A 14,188-nucleotide genomic window follows, 5' to 3' on the forward strand; every position below is an offset into this window, starting at 1 on the left:
TAAAAGTTTCTGCTAAATGAACATGTAAAAGTAAAACGTGCTGAAAATGACTTTATTGATTAGATATTGCACTGCTTGATTACAATGTTGATGGTGTAACTTCCAATATTCAATGACAATTAGATTATTTTAATCAACAAGATATAGACGGTGTATATTAGTAATTTATTATTTAGGAAAAGGTGACAGTTTAGAGAGTTTATAGATTTACAAGAATGTGATTATAGAAGAGTAATAGAAGTATTTTAAATGAATATGTTACCGGCAAATAGTGACGAAGATGATTTCATCAAACATTCATTTCTGGGTTTTATTTCTTTTGTTTTTTAAATATCATGACCTATAAAATTTTATCCTTAAATCTCAGTTTTCCCTCATGTCTCAGTTTATCAGTAATTGCTACCAAGGCAATTTGAAATGTGACTTGTAATTCATTTAATCTGTTATTTTTAAGTTTTACCTGATTATATTTTAATGAGCAAAATGGTCTAGTCTGCTCAGAGGGAGTTGAGGGAGTATCTCAGGACTTTTGACCCTCATAGGAAAAAGAAAACTGAAAAGGTTTGTCACTTAATGACTTAAAGGTCATTCAAAGTCTGATATCATTTAGATTTTATATGTGGAAACCTTCAGTGCAGTCAATCAGGTCATACAACAAGGTTGTCATTTTTAGCACAGGCCTATAAGAAGTGTTAATGTTCAGACTCAACATATAATTTTAAAACGATTAAACAATATCGATCTTAGGCTATAGAAGCCATATTTACAAGATTGAAAATATGGCTGAGAGACAGACATACAGTCCATTCTATGGGATTTAGAAACAAAAAAGTGCATATGGCTTGTCATTAGTTTATAGAACGTTTTATACTTGATCTGACTCAATAAATTCACTTTTCTGGCTTGTCATTGGTCTAATGTAATTGAGTTTAGTTGTCTTGAAGTAAAACAGTTTTTTGGGGTGTAATTTAAATTAATTGCTTTAAATCAAATTACAATTTTACGTCCACGTCCAAACCACGTGACTACTGGCGTCATCGCTGGTCGAAAATGTTCTGTTCAGCCGCCATCTTGTTTTGCTGTATGATGACTGCGTTGCAGATAACGCAATTTCCACAGTATTGGTGAGTATAATCAAAGTCCTTTTAGGCAAGTCGTGCCACTCGGCCGCCATCTTGGCAACGCCTCCGATAATAAATAGTCTCTGGTATAATCCTAAAATCGCGTTTTCATTAAAGGGTTAGTTCACCCAAAAATGAAAATTCTGTCAGTAATTACTCACCCTCATGTTGTTCCAACCATGTAAGTCTTTCGTTCATCTTCGGAACACAAATTAAGATATTTTTGATGAAATCTGACAGAATTTTGACTCCTCCATTTGCTTCCAGTGTGACCCGAAACTCACCGGCCCAGAATAGTTATTAAAACATCGTTAAAATAGTCCAAGTAACTACAGTGGCACTACATTAAGTTTATCATGCGACGACAATACTTTTTGTGCACAAAAATAACGACTTTATTCCACTTTTCAATTCCTTCTCTCTGGGCCTCGTAGTGTTTTTGCGCTGCGCGTCTGTGTTGCACGTCATCACGCAACACACACATGACCGGCGTCGGCCAATAGTGAGCCTACGTGGTGACGTGTAACACAGACGCGCTGCGCAAAAACACTACGCGAACCAACTAGAGGTCGAGAGAGAAGGAAATGAATAGTGGAATAAAGTCGTTATTTTTGTTTGTTTTTGCGCACAAAAAGTATTCTCGTCGCTTGATATACTTAAGATTGAGCCACTGGAGTCACTTGGACTATATTAACGATCTCTTTAATAACTTTTCTGGGCCAGCAAGTTTCGGTCACATAGAAGCCTATGGAGGAGTGAAACATGGCTCAGATTTCATCAAAAATATCTTAATTTGTGTTCCGAAGATGAACGAAGGTCTTACGCGGTTGGAACAACATGAGGGTGAGTAATTACTGACAGAATTTTCATTTTTGGGTGAACTAACCCTTTAAGTTTTATCGCCGTTGATATACACTTGTATAATAAAGTAGAATTCAATGCATTCATGCATGTGTTTTGTTGAATATTTGTTTTTATTTTGGTCAGAGTCATCTAATATTTCAAGTGTAGCTATAGGCCTAAGTAAACAATGGATAGCCATTAATAAATACTAATAATTTGTGGACTTTTAATTACATTATTTATTTTGGTTTTTCCTGCATCGAGAATTACCCAATAGTGCCCCAATCCTGCTCTCCTCTGTCAGATTAAGCCTGTCGCGATAATTAAATAATCAGAAATATATATCTGTGTTACTCAATCCTTCACAAATTCTAATATAATGATTTAAGTGGTATAAAGCCATTTCATATCTTGTTGTGAGGGACAGAAGAAATTTCACATTGTTAAAGGGTAACTAAACCCAGAGCCGGATTAAATAAATGGACTATACTAGGCAGGCTGCATTTTTTGGGCCCCCCTCCATCGATGTTATTTATGAATTGAAATCTGAAACTTACCAAAGTTACTAATAAAAGTTAATTCACATTTTACATAGCCTAGTCTTTGGTTACAAATTGGTTGTTTGTATGCATGTGTTGTATATTAAACAGTCTATCAGACTATTTTTTTATATTATTTATACGTCATTACACGGCTCTATTAAATTATCCTCATCTTATCCATTGGAAGTGTCATTGTTAAGGCAGTAGTACCAGTAAATAACCAATAGGTGTCAGTAAACTATGTAAACAGAGCAAATAATCTTATTTGCTCTGTTTACATTTAATCAACACATTTAATTAAGATTTTCTGCAAAATGCAATAGCTTACAACATTTATAAATGTTGTAATTAAGAACAAGAAGGCAAACACAAGCCTTCACATTCATCAAGACCATTTAGAAACTGTCTAACAATAAATAATAATAAATATAAGGATGGAGGATTTAAACTATGGAAAACTAAAGGTATTCAGACTATTAAAGACTTGTATATGGATGGAATACTTCTTACATTTCAAGAATTGTGTGATAAACACCAGATTCCCTCAAAACATTTTTTTTTAAATATTCACAGCTTAAAAGTTTTATGTCTTCCAGGTCTACAGATATTATGTACATTCCCAAACTGTCATTAATTGAGGAAATAATTGGAAAAAGAGGTGAAAAGGGCCAATTGTCAAAATATTATAATTTAATAATGTCTAACTCTAAAGAGTCTGCTGTAGACAAATTAAACGCATAGAGGAAAGACATTCAAGAAGAAATAGAGGAATTTGAATGGACTGAAGCATGTTTAAAGGCGCAAAAACAAACCATAAACACGTGGCTTAAATTATTACAGTATAAATGGTTGACAAGGGTTTATATAACACCTGAAAAACTCAATCATATGTCTAGCAATATTCCTGATATATGTACAAAATGCCAAAATTATAAAGGAACTCTAATTCACTGTCAATGGGAATGTTCTGATATACAGAAGTTCTGGAAGGATGTCATAAACTGTTTGTCAGAACTGTTTAATCTTAAAATACCACTTTGTGCCAAACTTTGTGTACTGAGAATATATCCTACAGGTTTCTCACAAACAAAGAAACACACTAGACTAGACTATTGGACTTTGGATTGTTAGGCCTACATGCCAGAAGAGCCATTGCTTTGAACTGGAAGAGCATGGAAGCACCTTCTATAAAACAATGGATAAAAGAACTTTCAGAGTGCATTGGACTGGAAAGGCTGACTTATATCTCCAAGGGTAAAATAAAGGACTTTGTACAATTATGGGAGCCATACATGATTATTATATCATATGTAAAGTAGGGCCATGCCATTATTCTTGTTTTATTTTTTTTATTTTTTTACATTTGTTTTTATCTGCTGTCTCTTCTTTTGTTCCTCTTCATTTTTTTTCTTTTTACGTTTTGCCGCACCCGAAAGCATCTTGAATGTTAGCCTACTCAAAAAACACCTGCCTGCTAGCTTTGTTGTCCCGCTCGCGATCTTTTTTTTCCCAGGATGGTAGGGGAAGACTCATGAATATTCATTAGGGAAGTCATCCCTGATTGGTCTGATGACCTACCCCTAACCCCACCCCTAAACCTACCCGCCACTGGGGGTCTGATGACCTACTCCTAACCCCGCCCTAAACCTACCCGTCACTGGGGTTAAGACCAATCAGGGATGACTACCCTAATGAATATTCATGAGTCTTCCCTTACCATCCTGGGGCGTCCCGCTCTGACCTCTGACCACCGCTGACGTCCCCTCGGACTTAACTGGCTGGCGCCTCTATACAGTCATGGGCTGGCGTTAATGTGACGTAATGTAACGGTCTATGGTTAAGATAAACATCGTCACTATTTTTAGTTAATTAATAAATATTGAAATAAATTGTAGATAGGACATTTGAACTTTTTTTTTCTTTTTTTTTTTTCTCTGTCTGGGCCCCATCCCGCCAATCGGGCCCTAGGCACGTGCTTAGTTTGCCTTCGCGTTAATCCGGCTCTGCGCATGGGTCAGAGTTTGCGTGCAGGTGCGCAAATTTTCCCGTCAAGTTTGTTTTTATAAATCACAACTTTTCCGTCGGAAGTGGCGTACGCCTCTTTCAGGGCCTGTTTTGTGCGTACGCAACGGTTATAAATGAGGCCCCAGAACTGTCACACAAACAATCCTTCCATGTTCCACCAGAGGGCGCTCATCGGCTCAAAAACCAGAATGCTCCATTTATGCCATATTCGGGACTGTTTTGTCTTTTTGGAAATGTATGCGCGTTATAAACCATAACCGATTAAATCTATTAGTTGTATGGGTTCAAAAGCTGTCGTACAAATGGAAACTCTCGGAACTTTCTCACTATAATGATTAAATTAGCGTCTCTACAATGATCAGAGACGACTGTGATTGGTCAACCTCCAATCTGTACTGTAACAAGTAACAGGTACCATGTGACCAGCCGTCTATTAAAAATACTGAATACTTAAAAATTATAAATACAACTGGAGAAGATTGAAATCTCTATGATTGAAATTAATGTAATGAAAATGTAATTTTTTACATGTAAAAATGAAAACATGTTTTAAGCCCACCCACACCCCTTTTGTGTATTGGCACCTGGTCTGGACTCGACACTTTTACCTTCAGCATACTTTAAAAGAGACCTCTATTATTAAAGAAATTAATGAATATTCTAACAAACCAAGTTTAACGGAGGTTAACTCTGTTAAAACTTTCATTATTAATGGAGCTAAATGTGCACAAACATTCTTGGTGTAAGCAAGAAAATGGTCCAGTTCTACAGTAGCGCCTTTAATAGGTAACAACTTTCATCACATATAACGTCACAATACCTACCGCATCTTCAAAATAACATGTGAACCGCCAGAAACACTTCTTTGTATCATGGGGGTTGGTAAACCAGCTTATGGTGCATATTCTGAAACCTACTGGAATGGAATTTGAGGTGATAATATCAAGGAAAAATTTTTTTTTTTCTTTTTTTTACCTTATAATATAACTGTTATATTCAGGGAAATTCTGTAATAGAGCTTTATGACCTTTATAAGAACTATTTAGCACATTCTGTAAAGTCAGAGAGCCAGAAACACTAACGAAATGCTAACGCTATAGCTAAACTGTGAACATACAGAAACACACTTGCTAAAGTTATCGTAACTGTGAACTGACAGAAACACCTATTTAAATAATTAACATTACAGTTAAAGCTGCAGTCCGTAGTGTTTCCTCTTTGTCGCCATCTCTGTTCGAAATCTGCAATTGCAGTTATTCGCAGAATTATCAACTTTACGTGGGTTGTGCCTCGGCTCGGCACAGTACGGATGAATCCAATGTTTTGAGGAGAATGTGTGGCTGTCAGTCGCCGCCGGTGTGGATACTGGCATTCGCAATCACAGATTCTACTTTTTGGAAGTATGACCAACATATGAAATTTCAATTTCGGAAAATGTCATCTGAACAAGTAAGTAACATCCAGTTTTGTTCTGACCAACTAAGGGGAAAAAAGCATTGCAGTAAATCGCGCCGATTAAATCTAACGATCGCTTATCATATCACGCCAAACCATGCAAATTATACTTTGTTCTCAAATTGTTAATGTTAACAACATCAGCATTGCGTGACTACATTTAATGCCCTTCCGATATTTATCCTTGTTTTCGCATGGGCCGGTTGCAGTCTCTCTTTCTGTAGCCACTCCGAAGTCCGAACAAAATCTTTTGCGTTTTACAACGGGTGAATCTCCAGTTGTCACTGGTGACTGTCGTTTGAACCTTTCTGGATCCGCCATCAAATTGATAAGTTTAATTATATCAAGTGCTGTGAGAAAAGGCTATAAATCTCCACCTCCAACATCCTCACACACAACATAGCCTACTAGCCGAGACTCTTCTTTATGTGTACAGATGTGACGTAATGACGCAAAGACATGCTCAGATTTCCAGCAGACATCTGTCACGTTTTGATGTGTTGAGTTCTGTTCTGTGTTGTTTTCCCCCTGTCTTTGTGATTTTGGTTTAATCCTGTTATTTTTCCCTGTCTGTTTAATTAGAAATTCCCATCACCTGTGTCTTGTTAATTATCCCGTTAGCCCCAGTACATTTAAACCCTGTGTTTTCCCTCAGTGTTTGTTGGTCATGTAACACCCGGCTAGATACTAGATCCTACAAAATCAAAACCATGGACCAGAAACAGAAGATTTTCGGATCGACTCACAGAAGCAATTATTAGCAAAGATGATAGTAAAAATTAATAAAATAAATGAACCACTCGGAATACTGGAATGTAGCTAATTAAAAGGTAAGTGTATTTCTTTTCTCTTTGTTTGTTGTCTTGCATATGTTGTATTTTTCGAAATTGGCAGAATGAAATAAAACAAAATAAAAACAAATGAATAACAGTAACACAGTATTTGAAATAAATGATAAACACAGAAACAGTCAACAATTCCCAATGTCAGTTTCTGAAATTTGACCTCAGTGTCTCAATTTCAAGTTCAATGTCTCAATTTCAAATTCCCCCCCAAAAAAATAGGAATGTTCATAAAAAATGAATTAATGAGTTCAGTCCATGAAGATAGAAGAAGAAGAAAAAAAAAACTTTGTCCTCAGGGAAATCCAGGAAAAATTTGGAAAAAGAAAAAAAACGTAATGTGTGCAGTCTGTCCTACCAATCAGAAAACTCTTTCTTGCAACTCTCACAACTCTTTTGCTCTGTTTCCAGGTACGAGAATATGGGATGGCTCGCCAGTCCAAACCAGGGATAAGGATCCACAGCCAGGACAGAATTCAAGATCACAGCAGCAATTCAGAACTCACAAAAGAGAGAAATAAAACAAGAAACACAAAAAACCCGGCCTTGCAAAAACAAAGCCAAAACAATCATCAGTTAAACACATTCAAATAAACAGTTTCAAATTACTAAAATGTCTGTTTCAATTATTTGGATACAGGAAACAAATACATGCTAGTCACCATGTGCTTAATTAACACACTAGAGTCTATATGCAGAGCTAGCAAAGCTAGCACCGCATGGCACACACTTTACAATAGAGAAAAATATAATCTCAACAAAAAGTATGTCTTTCAAACATTTAAACATAACTATATGCACTAATATATTATATCAGAAACACTTAAAGCATTTTCAAACTAATTTTTTACATCACTCATCATTTTTTCAATGTATTTTACACATTAAGATTACAAAAACAGTTTCCACATTGCCAAAATACATTTCTTATAAAGAAATCGGTACTCACCAAGAAGAAATATAAATCAGAGAACAAAAGGAAGAAAAAGTTTCAAGGAAAAAGATCGCCAGATTGATCCTATCACGTTAGTTTTATCTTCTTGTCGCAATCAGGTTCACAACGAACTTCTCAAAACTCAAACATAAATCCACTTCTCACTTTTAACGATCTATTGCTGGATTATTAAACAGCTATTCTCAAATCATTTACTCTGCTATCACTGTCGTGTCGTTCGGTATCTCTCGTGTCTCTCGTGTCGTTCGCAATCTCTCTCACTCTCTCTCATCTCTGCTTGTACGCAATTTTTTTTGGAAACTTTCCAACAGGGGCGGAGCTAACCTTTCACCTCACCAATAAGGATTTAGTTCAACTTCTTTGTTTTGGATTATTTATAATGAAATAAATAAATTTTACTTTGTGTTGTTCTTTTCTTACTATTTGTTTATAGTGATATTAATAAAAGAATACTAATTATTAATATTAGTGACCCGAGTTACTGACCTGGGTTACACTCTCCCCTCCTGAATGTATGCAGGTCCCTCTGCATGCTCAAGGTTAAAGGGTTTCAATAGGGGAGTCATTTCTAAGGGCCTTCCAAATTGTTAGTAATTGCAGTACTCAGACTTGACAGCAGGGATTGGATAACTAAACTAAGAGGGTTACCCAGTTGCGGGTACTGAAGTCTCCTGGGGGGTTCACATTGTCTCCTTGAATGTCTAAGACCTCCTCCAGTTTCAGTTAATTCACTCTGGTTATGTTGAGAGTCACAAGGAGTGGCACTTTCTGTTTGAGGGGAAAAGATACTTCCTTCTCTGTGTGCATTTCCAGATGATTGTTCACCCTCAGCATCCAATTTCTCACAATTCCTCATCAGTTCATTTTCATTTCCAGATCTATCAACCAAACTTTCATCAAGACCTTCAACTTCAGGCAGATCTGATGGGTTCCCTTCTACCAATTCCTCTGAAGTAAGATGATCAGCCTTCTGCACATTGGAGAATTCCATATCAGGTAAGTTTCCATTTTCAGCGGGTTCTTTCTGGCTAGGACATCCTTTATCCTTTTCCATCACAGGTTCAGCACCAGGTAAGTAGATGGTCCTTCTACTTCCATTGGAAGAAACAGGCTTTGGGTTTGACAGAATTCGGCTTTCAATCTCGAAGGACCTTTCAGGAGCATAATGGTCAACTGGATCATAGTCTGACTCTGAACACTCGCTCACACTCTCAAACTCCTCAGGTTCCTCAGCACATCTGGCTCTGGTTCTGGGTTTACGAATCACTTTTCTTTCAACAGACTCATCAGGTATCCACAGGAATCCACAGGGAAGCAGCAGATCCCTATGTAGAGTTCTCAGAGGTCCATTCTTTATTTCTGGTTTTACCGTGTAAACAGGTAAATCTCCTGCCTTCTTGATTACCATGTAAACGTCAGGCTCCCACTTATCTGCTAACTTGTGTTTTCCTCTCAGGCGGACGTTTTTCACCAATACACGATCACCAACTTCAAGGGTGGAGGCAACAACATGTTTGTCATACCTCTTCTTGTTTCGTTCCGCTACCTTTGAAGCATTTCCCGTTGCAACCTTGTAGCTTTCTTCAAGTCGCCTCTTGAGATCTTGTACGTACTTGGAATGGGATCCAGACTTACTATCGACAGGTAACCCAAACGCCAGGTCAACCGGTAGTCGTGGTTGTCTTCCAAACATTAGTTCGTATGGAGAGAATCCAGTCACATCACTCTTAGTGCAATTGTATGCGTGCACCAGTGGTTTGACATAATCCTTCCATCTTGATTTTTCCTTGTTGTTCAGGGTTCCCAACATCTGCAGCAGCGTTCGATTGAAGCGTTCAACTGGATTGCCTCTCGGGTGATATGGAGTAGTTCTAGTCTTGGATATCCCAGCACATTTACACAGTTCCTTAATTGTGCGAGACTCAAAATCAGTGCCTTGATCACTGTGAAGCTTTTCTGGGAACCCGTAATGCACCAGAAAATTGTCCCATAGACACATGGCTACTGTCTGAGCTTTCTGGTTCCGCGTTGGCACAGCAACAGCATATTTAGTGAAATGGTCAGTTATTACCAGTATATCCTTGGTGTTACTTAGGTCAGGCTCTAATGACAGGAAATCCATACAAACTAGCTCTAGCGGTCGGCTAGTTCTGATGTTCACCAATGGAGCAGCTTTCTCTGGTAGGGTCTTTCGTCGAACACAACGCTCGCAGGTTTTGACCTTCTTTTCCACTGCTGAGGCCATTTTAGGCCAGAAGAATCTTGATCGAACAAGGTCGAGAGTCCGTTCGATGCCCATGTGACCCATTTCATCATGGAGCTCCCTTAAGACCGCAGAACGAAGATAAGCAGGTAATGCCAGCTGGTATGATGAGTTTCCTTCCTTTTGGCTTCTCCTGAATAACACACCATTTCTCAACTCCAGCCGATTCCATTCTTTGAACCATAGAATTAATTCAGGTGGAATGGTCTTGAAATAGGGCTTGTCATTTAACTCCAGCTGTCGGATAACTAATCCAATTTCTGGATCCATTCTCTGTCTTTCCCGCAGGTCCTCCTCAGACAACTGGGGAATCTCTGTGAACTGATAAGTATCCTGATAAGTATCCTGTATCCCCCTGTTGGAAGGCTTGTGGCAAAGCTTCTACATCAATAGCAAGGGATTCCACTAAGGTCACAGGAAGATGTGAAGAACCAGGGTTACCACACAACTGACCAAGATGGTGACGTTCACAGATAGCTTCAACGGCTTCTGCAGGAACAATCATTGTTGAGTCTTCTGTCAGGTGATGGTGAGTGAACTGTCTAATTCTTTCCATCTCTTTTTGTGTCTCCAGGTCATCTGGAACTTCCTCTTGTGGCCTTCTAGATAGTCCATCCGCATCTTGATTTCTACTCCCAGCTCGGTATTGTATCTTGAAAGTGAATGTTGACAAACTTGACAGCCACCTATAGCTGGTGGCGTCTAGTTTTGCGGAGGACAGGATGTAGGTCAACGGATTACTGTCAGTTATCACAGTGAAATCAGTCCCGTACAAATAATCGTTGAATTTGGTGGTCACGGCCCATTTCAACGCCAGAAATTCCAACTTGTGGGCGGGGTACTTTGCTTCACTCCTGGTAAGTCCTCGGCTTGCAAAAGCGATGACTCTCATCTGTCCGTCTTGCTCTTGGTATAATGCTGCACCAAGCCCGGTGGTACTGGCATCTGTGTGCAACACATATGGGAGTTTGGGATTAGCAAATCCTAATACTGGAGCAGAAGTGAGTTTCGCAATGACAGTATCAAATGCCCTTTGACATTCTGGCGTCCATCTTTCACCAAACTGTTCCTTCGGACTGAAATACTGTTTTGCTTCGTCTGTCTTTTTCTTGCGAACTTTCTGTAATGGAGGATACCCAGCAGTAAGATCATTAAGAGGCTTCACTATTTTCGAATAATCTTGCACAAACCTTCGGTAATAACCAGAGAATCCAAGAAAAGCTCTTAGCTCCTTAAGCGTTTTCGGCCTTGGCCAGGTTTTGAGCGCTTCCACTTTCGCTGGATCAGTTTCAACTCCACTCTGCGAAACTATGTGGCCTAAGTACTTGACAGAGGTTTGGCAGAACTTGCACTTCTCAGGTGAAAGCTTTAGCTTGAACTCACGCAACCTCTTGAGCACTTCCTTCAGACGAGCTTCATGTTCTTCCAGAGTTCTTGAGAAGACTATCAGATCGTCAATGAACACAAGCACTTCCTTCCGATTGAGATCTCCCATACAACGTTCCATCAACCGTTGAAACGTGCTAGGTGCGTTCGTGATTCCTTGTGGCATCCTATTAAATTCCCAGAAACCTAATGGGCATACGAAAGCGGTCTTCTGTTTATCAGACTCTTCCATTTCAATTTGATAATAGCCCGACTTTAGGTCGAGGACTGAAAACCATCTCGATCCGGTCAAGACTGAGAAAGCTTCTTCCAGGTTAGGAAGGGCGTATGCATCCTTGATTGTCTGAGAGTTTAATTTCCTGAAATCAATGCACAATCGCACAGAATTGTTCTTCTTTCGCACCACAACTATAGGAGATGAGAATGGAGACTCTGACTCTCTGATAACTCCAGCTTCAAGAAGCTCTTGGAGATGCTGCCTGACTGCATCCACGTCTTGGGGGTGAATTGGTCTGGCTCTGTGCTTGAATGGGGTCTCATCACTAAGCTTTATCCGATGTTTCACTTGGTCAGTGTGTCCGTAGTCCAGATCATGTAACGCAAACACATCAGGCATGGAATTCAACAGTGATGTTATTCTCTCTTTCCAATCTGACGATAGTGGAGAATCTCCAAAGTCAATTGGAATCTTTGATAGACTTGGCTCGATCTTTTCACTTCCAGCATCCACTTTGGAAAACTCTTTTTTCATCACTCGCTGGACTGCATGGACTTCAGCTATCACAGTCTTCGGGGGAATCACTATGTCAGTTTGAGTGTCATTCCTCACTACTACTGGTAACTGAGCAAAGCGTTGCCTTGAAGGTAGACTGTGCAGACAGCTTGCCACCAAAAGACCACCAGGTAATGAAGACGTTGTAGGTGGTTCAACTGACACCCATTTTTCGAAGAAAGGGCCTTTCACTTGAATTAGTCCATCCAGAACTACAGTGCACCCTGCCGGTACAACCTCTTGTTGGTTCCCCTTTAACTTCACACATCTCACAGTTCCACTCGAAGCTTGCCATTTCCTCTTCTGCAGCACATTTATCACAGCCTGATAGCCATAACAAAGTGACTTGATAGCACCCGTGCCCCTTTGAGTGCAATCGGCATATAACACATCAAGCGAGTTGGTACCAATTAGAATCTGTGGTATGTTTGTCAAGTCTGGGACTATCAGAGCTAGCGTCGGGACCTCGGCTTCCACCCCCAGGAAACTTTCGGGAAACTTTAAGTTGAGCTCGACATAACCCAAATAGGGTACGGCTTGTCCTTTGGCTCCCTGTACTTCAAAAAGATGCTCCAAGGATTTCATGGGGTGCTTGCACAGATATTTATCATAGTAGGACTTGGGAATGGTTGTCACCTGCGACCCGGTATCCAGAAGGCAGTTCACTTCCCTCCCTTCAATTCGAATCCTAGTGGTGCATCTGGTCCCTACTAATCCAGTAGGTAATTCACAACGTGGAGATTCATGAGCATGCTGGTGCAACCGATATTCATTCTTCTTAGGGCATTGTTCTCTTCTTCCCGTCTCTGTCCGCCCCGCAACTGAGACGGATTTCAGTTTAAATGCTTAGTGTTGGAGATGTTCTGCAGGTCCCATCTGGCCTGTCGCTCTCTTAACTCACGGCGCTTCTCTTCAACCTTGCGAGGGTTTGGTTCATTTTCACAGTTAACAGCAAGATGTCCATCCTCTCCACAATGAAAACAATAGCCAGGGCGGGGTCTGCTGTGCGATTGCCAGGTGGGTCTTGAATTTCTATCCATCTCAGGTTCCATCGGCTTGGGTCGGTACTTTTCAGGAAAAGTGCTCAAAACTGGAGACTCTCGATATTCCCTCTGCGCTCTTGGGACAAGATGAGCTTGAAGTTCAGCTATCTGCTGCCTCAATTCAGAGAATTCCTCAACAGTAGGACTGATCTTTACTTTACGAACTGGCTCTGGTTTCATCGCGGAGATCTGGGCTTGAAGTTTTGCAACCTCCTTCTTCAGGGTTTCGACTTCAGACTTTTCAGCTTTGCTTTTGGACTTGGCTGACTTTGGCTTTTCACTTGACTGGCCTGACACCTCGTCAGTGGAATCTTCAGATACATCACTGCAGCACACAACCTGTTGATGGGTCGCTGTTCGTAATTTAATTGGAACAGTAGAATGTCTGGTTATTCCGAGATGCTTCCTCATCCTTTCTTCTTTTAAAGTCTGTTTGTCCTCTGCAGTACGAATGAGAACTACCAGCTCAGCGAATGAAGGGGATGTGACTCTCTTTCCTTCCAGCTGCAACTCAGTGATTAGGCTGTTGTCCCAGCAACCTCTGCAAAATTGCTTGAGAAGGCAACGGTTCCGTTCAGCTTCAGCAACACCACCTCGTCTAATTGCAACACTCAACATTACATGAAGACGGTGAAGGTAGGTGGAGGATTTTTCCCCTTGATTTTGCAAGGTGCCAATGAACTTCGCAAACAATTCATCTCCATCTTCCACTGAGCCATATACGGACTCCAACAGTTCCAAACACTCTAGTGGCAGGGCATATGGACCGATGTGCTTGACGACATCCGAGGCTGGAGGCAGTAGGCTGTCGAGAATCTTCCCAGTCTTGTGTAGATCAGAGAGAGACTTGTCATTCAGTAGGAAATCCACACTCGCACGCCAGGTGTCGAAGTCTGGTTCATGGCTTGGGCGAGGGATTCTTCCTGAAAAGGATTTCAGTC

At 40.0% G+C, this 14,188-nt stretch overlaps 1 protein-coding gene across 3 annotated transcripts in view; it reads left to right on the forward strand.

Annotated features, from left to right (window-relative positions):
• LOC311283901 (NACHT, LRR and PYD domains-containing protein 3-like) overlaps positions 1–14,188 on the forward strand; it is a 91,364-nt gene that overhangs the window by 24,435 nt on the left and 52,741 nt on the right. The gene's annotated exons all lie outside the window — the stretch shown is intronic.

Source organism: Rutilus rutilus, assembly GCF_951802725.1.
Source record: "Rutilus rutilus genome assembly, chromosome: 24".
NCBI lineage: Eukaryota > Metazoa > Chordata > Actinopteri > Cypriniformes > Leuciscidae > Rutilus > Rutilus rutilus.